Here is a 24,269-nt window from a genome sequence, read left to right as displayed (position 1 = left end):
ACGCTCTACATGTGTAAATACTGTTATTTAGAACAGCCTTGAGAAAGGGCATGAAGTGTAAACAAACAAATATTGGAAAAGATGATCACGGAATTATGCCATCGCAGGAACAAGGACACCATTTTCTTTTGCCCTGACAATGTTTAAGCAGTGCCTCAAGACCCAAGAAGGGAAGATTGTGACATTTTAGTACAAGATACATTGCAGGACTGACCTTGCAAACCTCAAGCTGATGGTTTTCTAATAAAAACATGATCAACAAGCCATGAAAAAACTTGTCCATTTGCTAAATATGATCTCTTTCCCATTTGAAGCTTTGGTGTTTAGTTGTGCATGTAGTGGCTTATGTACGGGGCATTATATAGATGCTACCGTCCTAGAAACACAGAAGGAATAAAAAACATCAATGAAATCTCGAAAAACACAGTGCAGTCTTTTAAGAGAATGCAGAGATGACAGAATTACATGTAACCATGACTACCCAACAGTAAGGGGCCAAACTTCGTTACAAACACTGATGTTTATATTTAAACAGGTCTAAAGGGTGTGTTGTTTGACTAGCTTTCCTGTAACAGTTATTGTGTTACAATCCTCAGTTGTTCTGCCTTCAAATAAGAATCGTTTAATTACACGTTTTTATTTACTCGTGCAAAAACTACGTGAGGAAACATCGAAAAACTATCCTTAAACCAAACAACGAAACGCAGTTTAACATCCAAGACAGGCGCGTTCATTTGATTGAATCGTCCTTGTGATCCACCTTAAATGACTGATCCACAAGTCCCTCCCTCTCCGCTGCAGCGCTCCCAACCCTCAGACTGAATCTCGATCTTCCCTCTTTCGATTTTCAGCCACGGCAACCAGTGATTGAAACGGTCGCTTTCCTTGCGCGGTGAAAGGTCGCGTTCGTCCGCTCTTTTCCTGGCGGTTAAACGGGGGTACTATTTCGCGGTTCGCCCGCAACAAACAGATCGGTTAACCAGCAGAAAACAGGCGAGAAAACTAAACCAAACTTGGATCCGTTGCGTCGCGTTCAGAGCGGTACACACCTCGACCCCTCTCGCGATTATTTCCTCTTTTTCACTGGACAAGGAAAGCCTCTTGGATTGGGTCCGAGCTCATTGGCTTCCCAAGTCTCAACGGGCTGTCGTGATTTAAGAAGTTTCCATCTACTATTTATATACGTTTAGCCTGCTCCCGGAGGTCAGTTTTGCATGTAGGAAAAACAACGAATTCCATTCTCCTGGTTCGACTGGCACCAATTCTGAAGTTAGTTTCCAGATGCAGAGTAAACAAACACGCTTTCTAAGCAGATATCCAAAGAAAGACTTGATCTGTCCGTTCGCGCTTTCTCACAGAGACGTTCTGCGTCTTTATTTGGAGTTTTAAGGAGCGGGCTTGTTTCGAAGCCGAAGGATCAGGGGGTCCTTTCTTGATGCACTGAACGAAGAGGAACGTCCCATGTGCGGCTTCCACTTTTCCTGACAGAAACGGCCACCAAAGCGCTAAAGAAGGTTTGTTATTTTCTTAGTTTAACCCATTTTCTCAACTTTGTTTTTGCTACCCACAGGTGTGTTGCATGTTCTGTGTGATTTGTTATGTTTCTCGAAGCTGCACGGCGTTTGCTCACGGAGCGAACTGTCTTTCTACCGTGCCTACGGACAACAAAGATTTTCGAATTTAAATGCGGAAGTAGGATTTACCTCACGTCAACGGGTAAATGGCTTTGATTTCGCACAGTTTTCAAACAACGCGCGTACATGTCTACTGCGTCTAAATATCATGCTTGTCATTCACCATACGAGCTCGCGCTACCCCATTTTTTTTTAATTCACTATTATTGCCGTCAATTCAGGGCGGTCATGGTGTAACGCCCAGGTCTGTTTGCACACTGGTAGGGATGAACTCCGTTTTCCACCGCGGCAAATTCACAAGGGGCTTTTGAATGGGCAATAATAAACGGGTTCATTTTACTTGATGAGTAAAGTAGCTCTCGTGCTGATTGACGGGGAGGTGGTCAGTCGACCACTCTGACGTCATCCCTTTGGGTAATATACACCACCGCGCCTCTCGCGCGCCTCTCTGGGTGTGTCCTCGCACTATTGCGTCGAAGGGGAAACCCTGCAATTTGTTGCCTCTGAAAAGCTGGGACTCTCTGAACCGAAGACAACAAAACCTCTCCCGTTACAACAGAGAGCGAATAAAACGAGGCAAATATAGTTTCTAGTTTGCGTTATCCAAAATACGAAAGTTATACGAGGATGTACGTGAAACATTTGTTGGCGTGAAGCGGTTGTTCGCCTTCACGTGTCTTGTAGTCTCTGCTGCTGAGGCAACCACAAACTGTAGCTACAGTCGTGACAGGACGCGAAAGGTAAAGAAATTGGGTTATAAATACCGTGTAGCCCCCCTTCGTTACTTCGTACGGTTCACATTTAGTAGACGAACTGTGTTTGCGTGGTGTATTGTGCGTTGTGTGTAAACAGCAATATGTTCTTGTGGCGCACAGAAAGGTTGTGTTACGTTTATTTAGTAGGTTTATCTTTCAAAGCAGGTTTTGTTTTTCGGAAGGTTTAATGTCTTATAGACGTATGAGAGGTTGCAAAAACTGGAAATCCTGGTTTGGTTTATTTACCAGTTTACTGCCTGTATGAAAAGGCAGTTTATTGTTTTATAGCCCACACAGGGATGTTCATGAGTCGCCTTCTGCTGGTGTGAAAATCATTTATTTTATGGAAATGTATATTCTCTATGCCTGCAAAATCATCAACGTAGAAAGGCAAGTGAGTTTGAAAAATGCTGTGATGATTTACGCGCAGATCCATAGCAAAGAGTCCATCCCATGGCTGAAAGTCTATTGTTAACCAAATTAGAATGTAGCTGCTAGAGATTTCAGTGTCATCTGATAGATTACAGTGGACACTTGGAGCCGTTGAATCTTGTGTATATATGCGCTTAATGTGAATTTTCAATAGAAAATATGATTTCATATTCTTAAAAGACATAGTCTGGTAAATTCACATCGATTTCGTAGTTCAACAAAACCCTAAGCGAATGCGTTGTTTTTCATGCTTTTCATTTACATAACCTGTAGGGTGGGGAGGTCGATGCTTGTAATGAGAACTTTTATTCTCTAGTGATTACTCCAGTCGACTGATGCAATTTATTGTTGTGCAGACCAAGTTGTGTTTAGCCTGCAGAGCATCTGTTCCCTCTAATTAGGGGAGAGTTGCATTGTTCAACTCCCTCCTCTGACATGATCAAGGATGCGGGGAAGATCGGCCTGTAGTTCCCAGTATCATGACTCTGGTCTCCCCTTTAAGGACAAATGTTGTATGTTCTAGTTTTAACTACTGTGTTGAAACTGAATGAGGTTTGGTAGATTATTTTATTGTAAAAGTGTGTGTGGGGTAAACCTGGTTTTGGGCTGAATATTTCCTTCCATTCAATACTGGGGATATATAAGCTTTTGCAATTTGTAGCGTAAAATTAATTATCATGTAAACATGTTCTGGTCATGTTTCATCCCATAATTAAAAGAACAGTTTTATATAGTTGGGTAAAGAAAATGGAGCCAATTTTGTATGCAAATGAAATACCACCTCACTCAAATCTGTAAAAAAAGTGTAGGTTTTTTTAGATCAATAGGCTTGCAACTTGAATGGAAATATTTACAATATATATGGTTTCATCGGATGTACACGCCTGGCCCAAAGTTAACTTCCAGTCTGTGTTTGTTATAATATAACATTTTATTAGGGTTGGGAATCGTTTGGTCCCTTACAAATCGTTTCAGAATCCAGTCTGAGGGTCACAATTCGATTCAGAATCCATTCTTGACGTACTAATTAGCATATAGAAAACTTCATTACTTCGTATTGGGCTTAGAGTCACACTAGTGTTGGCACTTTCACTTCTAGTGTTTGAACTGTCACATACTGTATTTTAATGCGACGGAGTGTGTGCCCGAGAAAGCCATTCTCATGTTAAATGGCAGTCACTTCTGACAAAATCATCACACATAAGTTAAAGTGCTGTGATTTTGACAATATTACTGTGTTTGTCTCGTGCAGAGCGTCAGTCTTAATAACAAACTCCGCATATATACAGAAGTATGTTCATATTCTTAGTCTTAACAGTGACAGGTTTTGGGAAACGCTATATTTCCCTCCATGATAATTCAGCTGTGTTATGGTGAATTGAACGCGCTGTTTCTCCTCTGTGCAGTGAACGGCAGGTAGATGCAGAAAAACGCCAACGTGAAATTTATTTTGTTTATATTGAATTTTAGTATCACAGGGCTTAATGGTTTCTTATCATGGATGTCCTCTATATTTACAGACTGTGAGTGAGGTGTGAGCTTTCTAAACTGGACCGGGTGCTTTACGTCTCTCCTGGTTGATATCCGCCTTTTTTGTTCCGCCGACATAACTTTATTATATTTACATTTACTAACATTGAAAAAAATATATATATTTGAAATATCTCCCACCTCTAAATTTTATATTTAATTTATATTAGAATTTTATTGTTTATTAATTGTATTAAAGTCTACCGGAAATTAAGTTAAGGCAACATTGTGTTTATGTTGTTGATGCTAAAACAGTCATATACATTCAATAACATGGAAAGAATCTTGCTGTCCTTAGATTTATTCTTACAGAGTTATTAATTAAAAGATTTTCTTTTATCATTACACATTAACATAGTCCTGCCAAAAAAAAAGCAATACAAGTTGTTTCCTGCATGGTTCTTGTTTTGTCCTCCACCAATATGTTACACAGGTTTGTTTCACTGTTTGCCCTGTAGTTTGCTGTTATTTGGGACATTAGCGCCACTAAAGAGTAGAACATTTGTACCTGGGTTAAGTGTGGCGGTGTAATGATTACAGAGGTCAGGTCAGGTGATTTTAAGCATCTGTGAGTTGTTTTCCTCTCCCCTGTCAGAAGCTGCTGTATGCTTGCCTGGGTTTGATGGAAAAGAAGCGTAATCAGCAAACCTTGCAGGGATTGCCACGTGTCATATTGCCTCAGCTTGGGTGAAATGATGAATGCTTAAATTAATGCATAAATAAGTCATTTCTCCTTAATGGCTGATTCGACTTAGCGTAGATGTGTGTGGATGTGAGGTTGCTTGGCATGCATAGTCAGGCGAAAGATATCTACTGACAGAGATAAAGAGAGGTGCTTAAGTATCAATACCCGTTCAGGTGGAAAAGCAAACATGTCTTTTCTTATTTGTATGTTCCAAGTAGGATGGGCTTCAACAGTTGATATCACTGGGCGCTAACGGATGACGGTTTCATCACCCGCTTCTTAACTAGCCATAGTGTGAAGATGCATGCTAGCGCCTTCATGTCTTTCTGACTCTTATTCACTCCATTACTATCCTTCTCTGCTTTTGTTTATCTTTCACCCTCCCACTTTTTAATGAAATACTCAGGGCGTGTTTATGTGTGTGGTCATGTTTGAGTTAACATGATTTTTGATTATCTGTGTAGGTTCTTTATAAATGTATTTGCAGTTGCAGCGGCAGTTACTAGTTAGAACAGAGAGCGTGTGTTCTTCAATGTGTGTTTGTTTGTGTAGGCTCTAGATGCAAAAATAAATGCGTTAGCAGTACCAATACTAGGTACCTATGTGGATTTTCATAGTTGGAGTGTTTTGAATGTGAGCACATTAAACATATAGGCTGCACGGGAGTGAGGGATGCTATATAATAGCACAGTGGTTGTCATTCTTGTCACGTTTGGTAAAATCAGACTATCCAAGCTGCACAGTTATCATTTTGAAAAATCCCTTTTAACCACGCCTAAAATAGGTCATGAAAACTGTATTCCCTTAAGGTGAAGTGACAGAATGCAAAATGTATCAGAAATACATAGATTTTCTGAATTATGTTGATCTGAATAGTGTGACAAGCAATCTCTACGATGTTTTCTTGAACAATTAAAACGATTTACCGACCATTACGTTACATGGACTCGGTGCGGTGCACCATTTATTATTGTCACCACAACAAACGCACTTCACACAAACACGCAGCTTTGTCTAATGCACATAATCTTATTATTCTACATATATCTTGCACTGTTTTAATTTATTTCAAGTTACTTGTCCGGACGGGTGAGTAAAATTCTCTCTCACTTGTCCATGCAAAACATGCACTTGTCCCGGACAAGCGTTAATGTCGAGCCCTGTAAATAATTTTACTTAATAATTTATGGATTTATTTTATGTTTAGTTTAAAGATGAAAGTAATCCATTGTACTGCGTTCTGTGTGGGTTTGTTAAACGTCAGTGTACCAAATGCATGCCACAGTTTAAAAACCCTGTAATATAATACAAACCACCCATGCCTTCCACTGCAATGTACCATTTCATTATTACAGAAAAAACATTTTAATATTCTAGGACTGGTGCTGTTTTCTTAAATTCTGAGAGAAAAGCTAGCCTTGGCCCAATAAGATAGGGCAGCCTTCTTATCTTTATCAGAATGACATTACTGCTCCGACATCCCACGCAGTAATGGCAGTTACATAACAACCACTGATGTCTCCCAGCGCAACTCTTAAAACCAATCGACAAGTCCCACATTCAACCTCCACTGTTGGCCTTGTACTATGGGCCATGGTGGGTGGCATAGTCAATAACCCAAGCCTGGGCGGAAGATTTTATGAAAAAATAACAATGACAAAGCTTTGTTGAGAATTTCCAACGAGGGTGGCTCATAGAGATTGTTTGTCATGTTGCGTAAAGTCACTTTTCAAGATGTGGTACATTTTAAAGATGTCCTAATTACACACGGTGGTTCGAGCCAGTTATCAGACAGCCTTCTATATCAACAGGCACAGATGGACAAGAAGTCAAAAGCTGTAAAGCTGACCTTTCAGGGGCAAATGGAAACTCCAGAGGCGCTTTCTGTACTTCTTCTGCAGTGTTTCCCATTCATTAATTTGACTATGAAGGACCCCCAAATATTTTAATACTTAATACTCATAACAACAAAGTCTCTCAAAAAAAAATCACAAAAGTAGCTGTAAAGAGGGGTGCAATCAAATGAACCATTGGCTTTTTGATGTAATTTCGACAACACACCAGCATCCACCATGTTAATAAAGCAATGAATGAACCATATGCATCCTGTTGTAACATACACCCGTTGTAAAAAGAAAAGTGACATTTAGTGGATAGTAGTAGCAATGACATTCACGTTAATTTTCAGATTTCACTTCCTTTTTCAAGCTGCTAGCGTCTGTTTTACATTGCAATCCTGTGGAGTGAACCGTGTTTTCAAAAAACATCCGGAGTGCTTTTTCTGTAGCTCATAGGTTCTTTTGAGGTTGAACATTTTTTCAAGAAAATTTTTTTCTGAAAAAAACCCCGCCCTAAATCAAGCTTCTTTTTCACAGCTAACCAATGACAGAGACCCGTCGTTTCCATAACAACATGCGAGGAACGTGATAGCTTGAGAAGACTCAAGCTCGAAAAAATTAAATGGCCGCCGAAACGCCCTTGAGAGCATAATTTAGTATAAATGTAAGTAAAATTTTCACTTTCAACAACTTGTGATTGCATTTCTATCGAGAAATTAGTATTGTAGTTTTTAAATATGTAATAAGTTATTGCAAAGACGCTCTCATTTATAATTCAAATAGACTTCCGCTACGCTGCCTCTGTTTTTCTGGGCTGCCTTCGAGCACAGTATGGTGTACGGCCGCAATTTGTAACCAAACGCTGCGGGTGTTTTTTTAACAATAAATCGCTTTTATCAACTTTTTCTTGTCAAAAAATATGTAAGGCCTCAGAATATGTAAGCACTTAGTCGCAGTCTGGAGCCCAAGTTTCTTTGGTAAATAACCTATTGTCTTAAAGTTATAGTTCACTCAAAACATTTGAATTCCGTCATTATCTACTCACCCTCTTGTCATTTCAATCCAGTATGTCTGTCTTACGCAATACACACAAAAAAATATTTTGAAGAATGTTGTATCTATTCACTTGCATTTGTTTTGTGTCCATAAAATAGTGAATTAGTGAAAAGAGATTAGGGGCCAGTGCTGTTGTTACCAACTTTTTCAAATATATTTTGTCGTTTTGCAGAAGAAAGTCATACAGGTTGAAATTTGGCAGAGGTTAACACATATAATTTTTTTGTTAGTTGAACTTTGCTGGGTGGTTTCTGTTTTATTTGTGTTAAAGCTGTACATTGTAAATTGATTTTCCTAAATCTTTGCTGTTCAGTGTCTTTTCTTTAACTGAACAACAACACTTTCTTGACCGAATTTGAAGCAGATTTTTTGTAGTTGTTTGTGTCTCAGAGGTGCTAGACAGAGGCACAGTTCTAATTTAGCTGCTGGGCACTGTGCCATGTGGGAAACTCTTGGGCAAGATGCCTCCTCTCAAGGCCCTCCCTGATCTTTTGTGGGGCTACAATGTTGTTGTGAATGGAGGCTGCACACTGCATTTCTGCAACTTGGTGATTGCTGGGGCTGTTGTGGGACGAGAAGCACAAATATTGCTTTTGTTTAAGTGAGACTATTATAAATTCTCTTTTACATGGTGTTTGAATATAAATGTTTGGTGCAGTATGTGTTAACAAACACCTTCTAGTTTTCTGCTCAATGAAACATCGTTACATTACAATATACCCCATAACGGGTGCCAGACTGCCCGACAGCATAGATTGAGGGAGCCGCACGGCGCACGCCATGTTGATGTTCTTGCTATAGCAGCCAGTCATATAAGAAGCAGTCAACAATCTGATTGTTGTGTTGTCTGTAACAGTGAACATAAAGGGGGTTATTGTTCGCCTCTGCATATTCAGCATTCCAGTGGGTTTGTCTTCCGCTGTGCCACCCTCTTTCGATATTTAAAGTTATTTGTAAATAATTTTAATGAATCAGATTTCATTGCCTGGTGTATTTTCTCATCTCCCGTGAAATTGTCAAACACATTTCCCTTTTTTTCCAACAAACAACTTTTAAACGCTCTGCGGCACATCAGAGACGCATCTTCTTTTTATAGCACGAGCTGGCAGTTATAAAGCTCGGCGGGGCTGCACAAACTACGTGCCCTCTTTATACAGCACGAACTCTGCAGTTATTCTGATGTTATATTCAATAATTATAAATTAATATTGTGTGAACTTTGATACCTGTCGCTGGCATCTAAAGCAGTAAAGCAAAAGTATTGTGACGTCTGAACAGAACAAGTTTTTCAGAGATTATTGTTGACCTTGTGCAATTTCTTGTGACGGATGCAAAAATATTTGTGATGCCTTCTCACCAACTGGTGTGTGCATTTGAAATCAGGCTGGAATAAGGAATGAAGCATGTGAGTCTAAGTCAGAGGGTAGTGAAAGGAGTCTTTTTAGATAGAGCAATCTTTCCCAACTTTTTCCACTGCTGTGTAAGGCCGACTGTTAACGTGGTTTTGTGTGCGACAGCTAGCATAGCAGAATGTGGTAAGATACGCCTAGTGCTGGACAAGAATTTCTGTGTGTTTTTAGTCCCCATCACAACAGAATAAAAAAAAACGAGTCTTTACAAGAAATTCCATTACCCTATTTAAGAAACATTATGGTTCCCAAATGTTCTGACTTTGTGCAGAAGTTGCTAAGTGTTCAGACTCCCTTCATATGCGAGCATCTTGTGACATCCATTTTTGAAAGAGGAAAACATCTCCAAAAAGACCCTTGTTCTCAGGCAGATGATTTATTTCAGACATCGAATGATTCTTAACCTCTCCACCCAATATTACAAATTATTCATGTTTCATGTAGCTCTGAGTTTGACCCTGTCCAGCATAACAGAATGTCTGCCAGAAGATGAACTGCTTTGAATTGAATTTCCTACAGGGTCATTGGGTGGGGCTCTGTGGTCAAGCACCTGTCAGCCAATTTCCCTGCCGTTGTCACAGACACATCCGAGATCTATGGGAGCTCATGGGCCCAGCCCTTCAACTGACCAAGCTTTAGGTCTTTTGGTTGCTCCCTGCGCTGCGGAGCAATCTCAAGTCATGAGGGAATGATAGAGACGAAGAAGATCAAATGTGTCAACTGTTGACCTCCTCTCTCTGAGAGGCCACTATAGTCCATCTCCTCATGACAAAGCAGAAATGCTCCCTTCAAATAATTTGTAGCTTAAAAGGACTAGTACATAAAGATAACCACAAAGAGATTCCCATTATTTTCACCCTTTTTCTTCCGGAGCAAGGCAGCCTTACAAGCAGAGATTCGGACATCTGTAGCAACTTCTGTCCAAACAGGCCGTGACTTTGTCAAGCTTTTCCAAGTTTGTCAGGGAAAAACTGGAAGGTTGAGAAGGTTCAAATGAAAGCAGTGATGGGGGAATGGTTTCACACAAGACATTCACAAGACATTCAGTCCAGTTATTGACAGAACTCTTCATGTAAACTGAGCCACATCGCAATATGTCTATACATGTTTATGCTGAGGGTATAATTTTCACAAACCACTTTGATCTTGGACTGTGTTGGGAAAGGGCCTATTAAGAAAGGGCACGATGAAGCAACGGAAAGATGGATAGATGGCCTTCAGACTTACTTGTCATGCTGTCACATGCTTGGGTCCAGTAGGTACTTTTCTTTACTTCTGTTAAAAAATTTGAAAACTGCAGAGGTGTCACAAACTGGAAATATTTGAGTTCTTTAAAAAAAATCATCATCATGAAACATGATTAGAACCACATTTGCCTCATGTTTTTCCATGACTCATAGAAATGTTGTCATGCTTACTGAAATTTTTTTCTGTGTTAGCTGTGTTTTAAGTGACCATTTCCCCAAAATGTAGTCAATTAATATAAGCCAGAAATGTTAATGATCATAATGTAAGTTAAGTGGAACACGCATCCCTGTTTTAGCTACATTCAATATTTTGAATATGAAGAGAATATGAATACAAGTTTGATGAATAGCCTACATTCTTAAGTCTTTCTAAATATATTACATAGGCCCTACGCAAAGTTTTTGGACCACATTCTGGGCCGTTCTTAGTTTAAAACCAGTCGACTACACGGTTACAAAACTTTCGTTTAAACTGCTGACAAATTAGTTGTTTCGCACATCCCTAGAATTGACCTGCTAAAAAATGGGTTTACCCATGGTAAACGTTTCGTTTATAAGAACCACATTAGTGTTTTCATTAAAAAGGTTATGTGATTATTATAACTCTTGTACAGCAGTGTTTCTGTGATAACCAGATTATGCTGGGCTGCAATTAGCATTAGTCTCTGTTTCCTGGTCTGTTTTTATTCACACTTACTATTTTATTTCTGTGGTAAATGGTACTAATATGCGTTTGCTACTGAAAACAATTAATTCATTGTACAGTTACTTTTATGTGGAATATATCAAATAAGAAAATTTATATTTAGAGGCATAAAGCAACCAAAATTATTGATATACAATGAGAATTGCAGATTGGAGCTGACATAATTGATAGAGACAGTTGGCGAGGATACAAAGTTGCGCTTTCGGCAAATATGTAGCTGTGGGTACAACTGGAAGCGCAGCGCTGAATTCCCAGTTAAAACTGTAGTTGAGTAGAAACGCCTACAAGCCACCAACTGAACATTACCTTGGTGACCTCCAGTAATTTAATTACTGACAGTGTTAACACCTCTTTTGGCTTTAAATCAAAGAAAAATAAATGTTAGAAATATTTAGCAGTTTTCTTTGAGCTGGCAGTGCTCCATCTTGACATTTGTCTTTGATTGATGGTAACGTGGCAACATAAACAAAATTGTTTAAAACATTCATTGCTGTATGCAAGTTGCATTTACAGGTGTCATTTGTCTGGCCATCTGTTCATTGCTTCCTTCCTTGGCATGTTTTGTTCCTCTTTCGCATGCAACCTTTTGAAACAATGTTATGCTGACTTGACCATCTGCAATGCAGAATGACTAGTTTTTAGAATGGCATCCGAATGACTGAGCATTGACTATACTCTGGTTGTGTGGCTTCACCTGCTGATGTTACCATGAGCACAGACCACCTACTGATCGCTGCTGCTCATTAACACAACACACTAATTAAAAACCCTGGACTGTCTTGTCAGAGCTGTAGCCCAGTGGTTAGCACTCCAGACACATATACACAAGCTGTTGAATCACGGGGACCCGGGTTTGAGTCTGACCCCGGTCATGTCCCGATTCCACACCATGTCTCTTACCCTAATGTTCCTGTCTGCCTCCACTGTCCTATGGATAAAAGTAAAAAAATGTAACTGGAATGTAGCATATGATGATGCATTTCAAAGCACTTCACTTCAAAACTCTCAGAGTCATCGCTCGGGTAAAATGCTGCAATTGTCAAGCTGTTAGAAAAGTGACAGCGACGTGGGCTGTGTTAGTTTCTTATTTGCCAAAAATTTGTTTGTCAGCTGGCATCTGTCAGTCCTTTACCCAATACTGCAATGTAGCGCAGAAGAATAGATTTTTAACCTTTTGTGGCCCTTTTGGAACTGAATGCTTCCCCAAGCAGGGTAATGCACTAAACGTTGCATATGTCAGCTAGTGTTGAAAATCATAGTTTCACCGTGACATTAAATGGTTTCAATTCCTATTTTATTTTGAACTAAACATTGTGTTTGATAGCTTGATCTTTTTTCTTCTTGTTGCAGATTGTCGCTTGTGTATTTGTGCGTTTGGTTAGGGGAGCGTAGGGGTGCCAGAAAGGTTATGCAACGCTCATCATGACATTTTATTTTAAAGCTCAAACTGCCTCACAGCCCTTGCGCAACGTGAATGTCAGCATGTGTCGATTTGTTTTTTGTTTAATGAATCTGAAGTTCATCTAGTCAGTCTGGCAGTCAATTTTCTGTAACAAGTACACACCAAGAAAGCTCACTTTGAACGCAAAGGTCACGAGAGTGACAAGTTGTTAATTCAATAAAAGCGACCAGGACGGATCGGAATGGCTGCCTTTTTATTCCTAATGTGGCAGACTGGGTTAAACTTGTGTTATTACTATGGAGGTGGTCAACAAATACGACTGAAGAACTAGAAATAGCACACAGCACTCCGCCACTTACACCAGAGCAGGGTGGTGTTTCTTTCCTAATGTAGCTAAGTTTCCCTACACTCATGTGAAATTTTTCCTTTTCCTGTCTCGCTGATTTATTTTGTATGTCTATTTCCCCATCTTACACCCCTGACTTTGTTTCTCCTCTTGTCGGTTCCCTTTTTCCTGAATACGCCCTCTTTCTCTGTGGCTGACAGCATGGAATAATTTCTAACAGGCCCACACAGTCTTTTGGGAGTGGCTCGGATTGACAGGCGTACAAATGAACTATCATTTCTCTCTGACCAGTACAAAAAGCTTTAGAGAGAAGAGCTGTAAAAGAGGAACAAGAAAGGCAAGAGGAAGAAAATAATACATGTTTTGAGAGAATGTTTTGGTGTTCGGAAATGTGCGTTAGGGTTTTCCATATTTAGTTTTCCAGCTAAATGGGGATTTATAAAATTCTGCCACAACATAACTAGACGATTGTCAATTGTCTCATGTCCGCTAGTCTTTGCATTCACTTGTTTTGTAGACTGCAAGACAGGAGTGGAATGCATGGAATTAGACTAGTTTCACACTTTGGTGAGGGTCTGCATAGCTGAACTCTTACAGGAAAACACAAACTCGCATACTCGTGCTCATAAATTCCTGTACAGATTTGGACTTGCTGAGTGGCGTTCCATTCAAACATTGAGAGCATTTTCTAGGACAAAACATGCCTTTCCTTTTTCTGGAATGCCACAGAAAATGGGCTTATACCAGCTGTATTTTGCATGCAAAAAATGTGATATTGTTAAAATTAATTTCACTTGTAACATCTGCTGTTACTGAAGTTGGAATTGATTCAGACTTCCACGAATGTGCTATATTCTTCATCATGGAGAGTACAATGTCATCATCCACCACTTTTATTTCATATGGACGACCAGGATATTTTGTTGCTGAGCTCAGCGGTGTGTTGTACATTCTGAGAAAAAAAAATACTTGTTGATTTGGCCCACCTTAATGCTCCTGGCATCTTTCTGATCTCACTGAACCCATGATGTGGGTTCACACAGTTTCCAAATGCAAACTCCAGACCTTTAACATGCTTCATTTATGAAGAAATGATTTAAGGAAAAGCCCATACCTGTGAATAAAACCGCTTTTGATTCAACTGTCCAATTACTATTGGTCCCTTGAAAAGGGGGGGGGGGCTTCATTTCAAAGAGCTGTATTTCCTAAATCCTTCAGCTAATCTGGATGTGAATACACTCTTAATAAAGCTGAGAGTGTGCACTTTAAGACAATATCCATTATAAAACATTTTTATACAGAGCTAATACACAAAAAAATTGCTTCTATCCAAATATTTATGGACCTAACTGTAGGTTGCTTTTATCCAACAGTTCTAATTAAAAAACTATTAAAGGCTAATAATTCAAAGGCAAACAAACATTGAAACGTAATACTGAAACATGATCATTCCTTTTAAATGCCGCTTGTGATAACCGCAATAAACAGTTGTATGTTGCAGATGTACATTCACTATTCAAAAAGCCAATAATAGTGGTGCATGAGAACAAAAAATAATTCCAGCCAATTGGCCAAGTGGGTGTCTGTGTGTTTGTGTAGCACAAATTAAGCTGGAGGGCAAGACGAAAGAGTGTGTTTGCACACAGACATGCATACAAACACACAACCCATTTAGTCGCATGTGGAACAAACACGTTGTCCCCCTCATTTAGAGTCCGTCTTCCTGAGGTTGACGGGACACCAATAGAGCAGTGAGTCAGACTATAATTAAACCAGCACAGTCAGTTATCCAGGGATCCCTCTCCCTGTACCGCATCATGTCTTTATTAATAGCTCACCTCCAACCCCGAATATGCTCCACCTACCCTGCCACCAGAACAAGTGATAAGCGTGACTTTCCCCTTCCTTCCCTTTGCCCCTAAACAGTTGTTTTGATCCACACAAACAAGCGTGAGTGTAGACCAGTTCTTCTCATCTCTGTGTGCACATGTTTTTTCAGGTGTTTTAGTAGGACCAGATTTGATGAAACAAATCTTGCAGGCTGTGCTCTGAGTAAGCTGTACCAGAATTTTCTCTTACATAGTGGCACTGTTTGTCCATGTGTTTCACACTTATTAAACAGTTACAGGGTGCTTGATACAGTCAGCTTTCTCTGCAACACAGATCTTTGTTTCACACTTCGTCTGTTTGCTCATTCGGTACTCTATGCTTTGGTGACTGAAGAATTAATCATATTGACAGAGGTGTTGGTTTGGGACGGCTGCCTGATCCTATCACCGTAGTGTTCACACTGAGAGACCGTCACTGTTTTTGATTGATGGGAGGATGCCATTGATCAAGGCATGGGGGTGGGAAGTGTGGGCTGGTGACTGACCAGTCTGCTTCATGAAAGTTGTTTGAGTCAATAATTGGTTTGTTCCTATATTGCAAAGCAGGACTGTCAACTATTTGTTGTCATCCATTTTATATAGAAAGTTGCATGGGTATTTCCATTATAATCTAATGCAACCCAATAGCTTTCCAAAAATATCAGAACAGAGAAATTGGGTATTAAGCCCATTTATTCTTTTGATACATTTCTATTGAAACAAATTTCTATAGAAACAAATGCAGCTGGTGCTGTTTTGTAAAGCTTGCATAAGAATGACCATCATTATCACATTTCCGGATTGCATCGAATATTAAGAATAGGGTTGGGTACCGAAACCTGGTGCCAATAAAATCTCAGATTTCAGTGCCTCATTTCAGTGCCAATTAAATGATGACTGAGCTGTCGATTAAGACTTTGCCCTCATTCACACGAATGAGTCGGAAAGCTCTGATAATACAAGTTCAACACATCTCATAAAATGGTTAAACGGATCGCAAATGATCTGTGATCCGCACGGATCGGAACCCGCCTGACTCGTGAATTGATCATAGTGAAAGACCAACTCGGCGAGTTCAACATTCATCACTTGGTGCAGTCTTTAACTCCAACCGCTGCATAAGATATGTTTTCAAGTTAACCTTACGTTCATTTGACATGCACATGACACGTCTGTAATGCAAGCGATCACAATAAAACTGTTGCGCGCGTTTAAAATCAATGAAGTGTGTGCTGTGTGACGTGGAGCTCGTTCTTAACACAGTAACGCATGTGACAAGAAAGAGAAGTGAGACAGCAGTGAAAGTGCTAAAACCTTATAGCATCTGTCAGTCTGATCTCTAGACATCAGTCTGTCAAGCTTTTTACTCGTATGCATAAACATGCAGTCAAAATAAATTGATCATTATACACACTGTCTGTTTTCAAATAATGTAGCGCAGAAGGCTCTCTGTAAAAGGACTTAATCTTTTGATATTTTCCACCATTTTCCTCCTATATTATATACTATAACTAAATTGATCATTTAGGTGGAGCCTGGAGGGTAAACAGTAAATATTAATATACTATATACTATAACATCTTTCAATGTTAGTGTCCATGCTCATTTCACATTCACTAAAAACTTAAATTATACATTTTGTGAAATTGTTTAAAATTTTTAATAAATATTTTTTAATTGAATATAATGTTCTTTAATGTTCATTTCTGTTATCAAGATGTGTCATTGTGTATGTGGTACAAACGTAATCATTTTCCTGTTCTCAGCAGCATGTTTCTCATTTTCGTTAGGTTTGTTCTCTTGCCATTCAGCATTGTTTATTCTGCCATCCACAGGGGAACCCAGAGGGACCCGTGGCTTAGATTCTATTATGTCTGCTCGTCTTGGAGAAAAAAAAGAATAGACCAATGTGTTTGCCATCTTTTGAGAGCCTATTAGTCTAGCATTTGTGCTGTTGTTGTATTTCAGTGAAAGTTAATGTGTTTGCTTTTGAGAGCCCATTGAGTTCAGGGTAGAATTCCCCTCAAAGGCTCGGGAAAGGGCCTTTGTAGCTCCAGGAATGGACATGCATATTTCAGACTCAAATGGCTGTCTTACTAGGGTTATTTTCTACTAATGCTTCAAAAGATCTTGCATGAATTCATTTCAGTTCACAAAATGTGTCATTTTTTTTCCACGAATCATTAAGATCAACTGTGTTTGGTGCTGTTTTAACAAACTGCTACAAATAATGAATGACAGATATTTTGCTAGTCACTTATCTTTCATTCCTGCAGTATGTTGGATAGATCTGTCCACTGTGAAATTATTAGTCCGAGATCTTGTTTCTCATAACTGTACATGCGGAATACTATGGGTGTGACGAGACTCGTATCTCACGAGACGAGACACGAGACCATGTTCACCAGTACGAGATTTTTAGACTTTAAAAGAAATCCTCGATGAAATATATAGGGACAATTTTTCTTTTATTCACCCAAATACAAAATGCAAAAAATGTTGGCGTTATAAAATCAACTTGTACTTTATGAAGCACATTAAAGTTCTATTTTAATGAATTATATTATGCAGTAATAAACTATGTTAACATTGCAAAATGTTTTGTAAGTCGCAGCTTTTAATAAAGAGCTGTGGTTGTTTTCTCTATATGCTTTTGCATAGTTCTCGTGTTATTAGAGGTTGCAGTTCACACCGTCAATCCTCCTTCCTCCACTGACTGAACCCTCATAGCCTTCACAGAAACAGTTAAAACTACATAAACACATCATGTTTTATGCTAACATGGCACATATGTAAGAGACCGAAGATTTGTTTTTGCAGAGGTTTGCCTGAGAATATATTTAAAGTAACGTAGTGTGAATTTGCTCTCTCAAAGTGCTGCTGCTGGCACGAACCGCTGTAAAAGTAGTGCTTTTATGCACAAGGTGCTAAGCTAGCTTCTGTTTACATAGAAAAACTGTGGAAAAGTAGTGGGAAACCGTGGGATAGAGAATCGTGTTGTCAGTTATTAGTATACTGTACAGTAATGAAATAAAAACGGATCACATCACAACAAAATATGCACTCACACAAATGCTCCCAAATATATTATGAGGTCGCACAGGTTAAATTTAGGGAGCATATGCGGCTAAAAGGGATGCAATTTCGAGCCCAGCACTCCATCATGCCAATTGCGTAACTAAATTGTGTTCTCTAGAGATTGGTCGGAATACGGGATACCAAACAAAACAATCACGGCCGATCAATGTGGTTAGAAACACTGTTCGTTACTGTAACCTTTTTACACTTGGTTAGGACACAGTGCGATGCATTGTCAATTTTGAATCTGCAAAATGGCACAGATGATTGTGATGACAGTTTTCTTCCATGTGATGCAGGCAGAGCAGAGTTCAGCGTTGAAGAAACAGTTGATGCATTTGTCTTGTTTGCACCTGTTCGCAATCCATCTTACCCCAACCTACACCTCCGCTCCAAAACCTTTGGCTGAATTTGCTTTGTATTTTTCTTCCATGTTTGAGTTGTGTCTTTATTCCTTATTTTGCTCCTGTACCATGACAACTCTTTCTACTCACGCTCTGCTAATGGTGGGTTTAATTGCATTCTACCAGCCTAGTTGTTTACATGTAGATTTGGGACGTCGCTCGCTATCTGTGCAAGCACTTGGGGTTTGGCGGCTGAATGAGTTCAGAATATGGTTCACGACAAGAAAGCTAAATCCCAGGCACTCGCTCTGCATTTCAAGTCTTTTAATGTAAGCACGCTTATTTTTCTCTATCTTCTTATCACCCTCCCTGCATAATCTCTTTTCCCTCAGTTCTGTTTTTCTGATGGGTTTTGTGAGATTGTGTAAGGGATTTCCAACTTCCTCTGGGTCACATGACTGTAGACAGGGTGTTGCCTTTTCCAGGCAGCCAGGCTGTGTGTGCGTGTGCTGTAGTGTTCTTGTGTCAGATATGAGGCTGTCAGTAGATTATTTTTCGCATCCATGAACACAAAGACACAAACAATCACAGCATGCACACACAGAGGCAGGGGTGTGACACTTTCTCCCACCTGCTCCAGTGGACATAAGTACGTTGTCCATTTCGAGTTAAGGAAAAATAAAAGAAATATAATGAGAAAGTTTGAGTGGTTTCTTCCCATGTAAACTTGTAATTGGTTGCTAGGGTGTTTGCTAGAGTTTTTAAGCATGTTGCTATAGCAAGGGTGCACTGGGGGGGTTGTTAGGGCATTTGTAGGTTGTCGCTAGGGTATTATAGGTGTTTACCAAGTGCTTGTGCAAGCCCATGAATCCCTGCAAAGGTCTACAATATCTGCCCCACCTGTTTGTGTGTAAATTCACTTGTTTGCAAAAATAGCAAGACACATCATTTGACGTTAACAATAATAAAAAGGTTGCTTAGGAATCACAAGGAATATACATTTCTATGTTTAAACTGATTTGAAGAGTGATTCATGCAATTGCATCTATAATAGATGTTTTTCCTTCAAAAAGATGCCTGATTTTCAGTGTGCAGCTTTAAGCAAATATGCATTCCAGTCCATGTGATTATACCTATTCACAAATAATGCTTTGGCCAAACAGATTTTTTCTTCAAGTCAGCTGCTTTTTGTTCAAGAATAATTTGGATCTGTTCCTTCACAGACAGTTGTGGTGCAAGCCTTGTTTGGTATGCGGCAGACTTGTTTTTTGGTATACATTGCATTACTCATTCAGTACCATACAATGCCCCACAGACTATGGTATGTCGCAACTTGGTGGTGGTGGTGGGGGGGGGTGCTTCCCTTCGGCTGAAGGCTGTGTGGGTGCAGCAAGTGTGTGTGTATGAGTGTGAGTCTGCTGGATTGGTGCAGAGCGAGCAGCTGCTTCCAAGGCTCTGCATTCTGCCGCTTTAGTATTCAAGGCAGGTGTGGCTGCAGTCAAAGGGAGGGTGGGCTCAGGCCGCCGCCTTGACACACAGACGGAGTGTTTCGCTCCCGACTGAGTCCAATTACACAGCCCCTGTAACACACACATGCACCACCACGAATGCTCAAATACTGTTCTGTCTTGTCTTTCTATCCACAACGTTGTTGTCATATTTTCAAAAGCTTTTTTTCTTTTTTCCTCTCTATATGCCTCATCTATCAGGTTTAGATGCCTTCCACTCCATCTCGAGTCATGCTTTTTCATCTCCCGGTACCACTCCAGTCAAAAAATGTCTCGCCCTGTCGTCTGCATCCATCTCATGCAGTCATCTCTCTGGGCCGTGCCCTTCTAAAAAAAGATAATTCTTGTCTACTTTGACGCCCTCCATCTACTACACCCTCCTTCAGCCTTTTCCCGATCAACCCTCTCTTTCTTTGGCGGCCTGTCATCTGTTTCAGCCAGAAGTTATTTAGTTCCCCCCCCCCGTCAGGGACCCAGGGCAGTTGATGAATGAAAAGCTGAAACATAGGTGCTGGGGGATGGAAACACATGGTGTTGCAAAGATGAATGGGCTGTCTGTTCTGCAACATGGAGTCGTAGTTGGGGTCAGGGGAAGGAGGAGACAGTCACCGATTAGGTGCCAAGACTGGTCATCGCTCAGTAAGACACTCATTAAAGGGTTAAATATTACAGTATTAAATACACTCGCTGCCGGGCATGTGTTGTTTTCCTAACATTAAAGAAATGAGAGTTCACAAGTTGCCAGGGTGGCAGTGTAGTTTGTTTGTTTGTGCACTATTTGTCTCACTCTCCCCAGGGAGCTAGTGGTTGCCTGTGAGGTCTGCAAGGCATGTTTCTGATGTATAGAGTTTTCTATATTTTAAAAGAAGCTGATGCACAAAAAATATAGTTTGGGCTTTAATATGCTTTGTGTAAGCTGCTCCTTATGGATTCCCCACTGCCTCACCTGTCCTAAACTTCATTGGACAAAGAAAGACCTGTCATGTCGGGGTAATTTAATAGCTGTCTCCATCCGGTGCTCCTCCTTTAATTATTGGGAGTACATCAGACTGTTTGAGTCTCCCCTCTTGCTTTGATGCTGGACTTGCCAGCTTCGGTTCATTGTATTGCCCTGCAGAGGGGAAGACATTTTAAAAAATCCGCCACACAGCTCTCTGCCACATGCATTTTGATAGTTTCGTTGCCTAATTTCATCCGCCTCCTTGATTAAAAATAAATGAAACTACCACGCAATAACAAAGGCAGCAATTACATTTTTTTGGTAATGGCTGACAGACTAAACTCGACATGTCAACGAAAGTATATAATGGGAGTATTGTCATTTTTAGACACTGATAGACTGAGCTGCCTCGTCTGCAGGCAGGTGAGATGGTTTTCCCCTTGCTAACTTGTGTGTTTTAGTCTGAAACTTTTGAGATGCAATGTAGACTGATGAGTCACCCTAATAAAGAAAGCGAGAGAGCCCGAGTGAGAGGGTGGAGAGAGAGACCAAAGAAAAAAAGCAGAGACAGCAAAGGGTCTGTGCTGCTGCAGAGCCCTAGTAGAGTGGAGGCGGATATCGGCCTCAAGGCCTGTGCTGGCACAACTGCTTTAGGACAGTGGAGGGAAACAGATGTGGCCATGATCTACATCTGCTACGTACCAGCGATTGCTCATATGCTTTAATCCTACAGCAGTGCCTCTTTCTTATTTCCTCCCTCGCTTGCTTCACATCTTCCATTTACCCGGATGCTCCGCCCACTTTTCCACTCCCCCGGTGTTTGGTCTCCTCCATCCTGTGCTCAACCCACACTTTCAGCTATAATTCCGTAATACAGCTTGGGCTTTAATCCTCCCAGTGTCTCACAATTCTTACTCTCACATTGGAATATGGAGTGAACACTGCTTAGCGCACCCTCTGCTCCCTGTACGCTGTCACTCTTCGCACACAGATTTTTAGAATTTGGGACCCAGAGCAGTGCACGTTTTGTCTGACACACCAAGTTCAGTCTATGAAGCCTTCTTCTAATGAGCAGGTCTTGAATGAGGTTTTTAAATACGGAAGACTTACGAAATGTGCAGAGCTGTGGGTCCTAGGACGAGGATTAAGAACCAATAATGTGGACTATCATCATCGCTGCATTTTCTTTTAAGCTTTTCAAATCTGTGTCTGTTCTAAGATTCTGTAGGCTGTGACTTTTTATAGCAAATACATTGGAAAATCTTGAATCACAGCACGGTTCACTAGGCCATTGTACTTTATTATTTATCCAGAAAACCCTTCTGCTTTATACTCTGTTATGTTACTAACTGTATGTGATGTCACCTGTGTTTCCCACGGGATTTTGACAGACTTGGTGACATCCCAAACTAATTAGTATATTTGTGACATCATCGTGTCATGTTTGCATCGAGTTAGTGCTAGCACTTTATTCCTGTTTTTCTTCTACTCTCTGATCTGTCACCTTACACTGTATTTTACAACTGAATGCCACCAGCATTCACTTTAACTGCTGCTAAAATCCTGATTTATAAACGCAACATCTTCGGATAAAATCACAATACAGTACATCTACATTTTAGAGCGGCTATATTCTTTTTGACCTCTCTCGACAATGTGTTGCTACATTATGAACGCTTTGATTTGAAATGCAAGTGAGCTTGCAATATAATATACGAATTGACAGAATTGCAATATAATATACGTAACTTGTGTCTTCAGGTGTATAAAGACCAAAATGCATCCATTGTCCATCTATGGACCAGCTTCTTTTTTCCTACATTATTAAACTGTTAACTCTATTGTGACGGCTAACAACCTTTGGACCTAATAAAAGTGCATTTTAGTTTAAATAGGCTCTTTGGTTGCACATTCACTGCACCTGAGCATAAGTGAGTGGTGGTTTATGTGCCTGGCCTGTTGCACTTGTTAAACCAGCCTACAACCGTTTGTGTTTCATTTTGATAAATGCAAATAGCTCTTTGGGCTGAGCTCATTCCCTAAATGCATTGAATGAAAGCTCATAGCATTTAAAATGATTTGTTAAATGCCCTGTTGAGACTGTGTGATAAATTGCTCCATTTTTAGGCGTCAATCAGTGTGACTGTCAGGCCTTCACACAGAGGGTCTGCTTCGGGTATGCTCTTGGCAAATGAGTTATCATCTTGTGGTATTTCTCTGAGATCATGGATCGTTTGACCACCCACTTGTGTTGTAAAATAGTAAGCAAAGTTGCCATTTTATTATTTGTCTGTGTTTCACTATAAAAAGACGTAGCGTGAAGATATTTTTGTATCTTAACATGGTTACAGAGGCAGTGATGGGTGGAACAATTTACATTGAAGTGCGGTTTTTGAACTGCCATACCGGTCTGCCGTCATTGCCTGGTTGACACATGCCAAAGGATAAAACGTTTCGGGAATGTTTGCATTGTTTTTGCTTAGAAAAAAAAATATTTTTACACCTGGGGTCATAGTAATGACATGGCACATTGTACTTCTGACCTGTTATTCACAGTGTTGACAGAAACTACATGTGACGTTACTTGACAACACTCTGAATAACAAGGAATACTTAGCAACTAGGTTACAAAACACTGGCAACCACTTAACATCATGATGGCAGATTGTGCATGGTGAGGTTCCGCACACATTCCACAGAAAATATAAAACTGAAGATACATTTTTCACAGATCAAATCGGACACTTCTTTTTAACATGCCCTGAGCTTAGATTGTTTTGTGTTTTTGTCTCAGCAGAAGTGCTCAAACATTTTATATGCTCTGCTAATCTGAAGGCTTGGTAATGGCCTCTTTCAATGCTTTGGGCAATGGATGACATTTGTTTGGAAACACTGTAGAACTTGTTCTTGTTGCATTTACAAATTTCAACATTTACAGACATTGTTACACTAGTAGTGATGTTAGAAGTAAACTCAATACAATAATCGACTGGTACATTCATACAGTAAATGAACGGGAATACACTGACCAATGAAAATGTTTGTAAATTCAAGTTTGACAGACCTTCAGCTGCTAGGTTGTTATCATTTTGAAAACTCAAGAAGTCATTGATATCGGCAGATTAGCATTCGTTCATTCAGTTTAAATTCAAGGCGGGATTAAAGAATCAGGTCACTCACCCTGGGCTGTGCAAGAGAGGATAAGATAATTCATTGTACAGTGGCCGAAGCTTGACCCACACTAGAGCTGAAAACACTATAGGGAGTGGACAGTAATCCATTCTGGGTGAAACCCACCTCGGGGCTTTTCAGCATCCAGTGGATAACTTCTCTTGGCTGCTATCAATTAATATATGTGGGATAAAAACATTATTAATGTTTATTCGCGAGTCCCCATCCAAAATTATAGCTTGGATAACTGCAGGCACACATCAAAGAGTGACCTACATTTTTTTGTATTTTTTGTACATAAAAACACCCAATGGAGTTGG

General features: G+C 40.0%; 1 protein-coding gene across 2 annotated transcripts in view; it reads left to right on the top strand.

Moving 5' to 3' along the window:
• The first annotated feature begins 791 nt into the window (after window positions 1-791).
• Window positions 792-24,269, top strand: part of atp2b4 (ATPase plasma membrane Ca2+ transporting 4) — a 63,799-nt gene continuing 40,321 nt past the window's right edge. The window contains exon 1 of one of the 2 annotated variants that reach the window (XM_079483086.1): window positions 792-1,514. The gene's annotated coding sequence lies outside the window, so the exon portion shown is untranslated. Of the gene's footprint in view, window positions 1,515-2,079; window positions 2,375-24,269 lie in introns of those variants that run through there. The other variant, XM_079483087.1, reaches the window with a different exon arrangement.

Source organism: Barbatula barbatula, assembly GCF_947034865.1.
Source record: "Barbatula barbatula genome assembly, chromosome: 20".
Lineage (NCBI taxonomy): Eukaryota > Metazoa > Chordata > Actinopteri > Cypriniformes > Nemacheilidae > Barbatula > Barbatula barbatula.
This window is presented reverse-complemented; position numbering and strand designations above follow the sequence as displayed.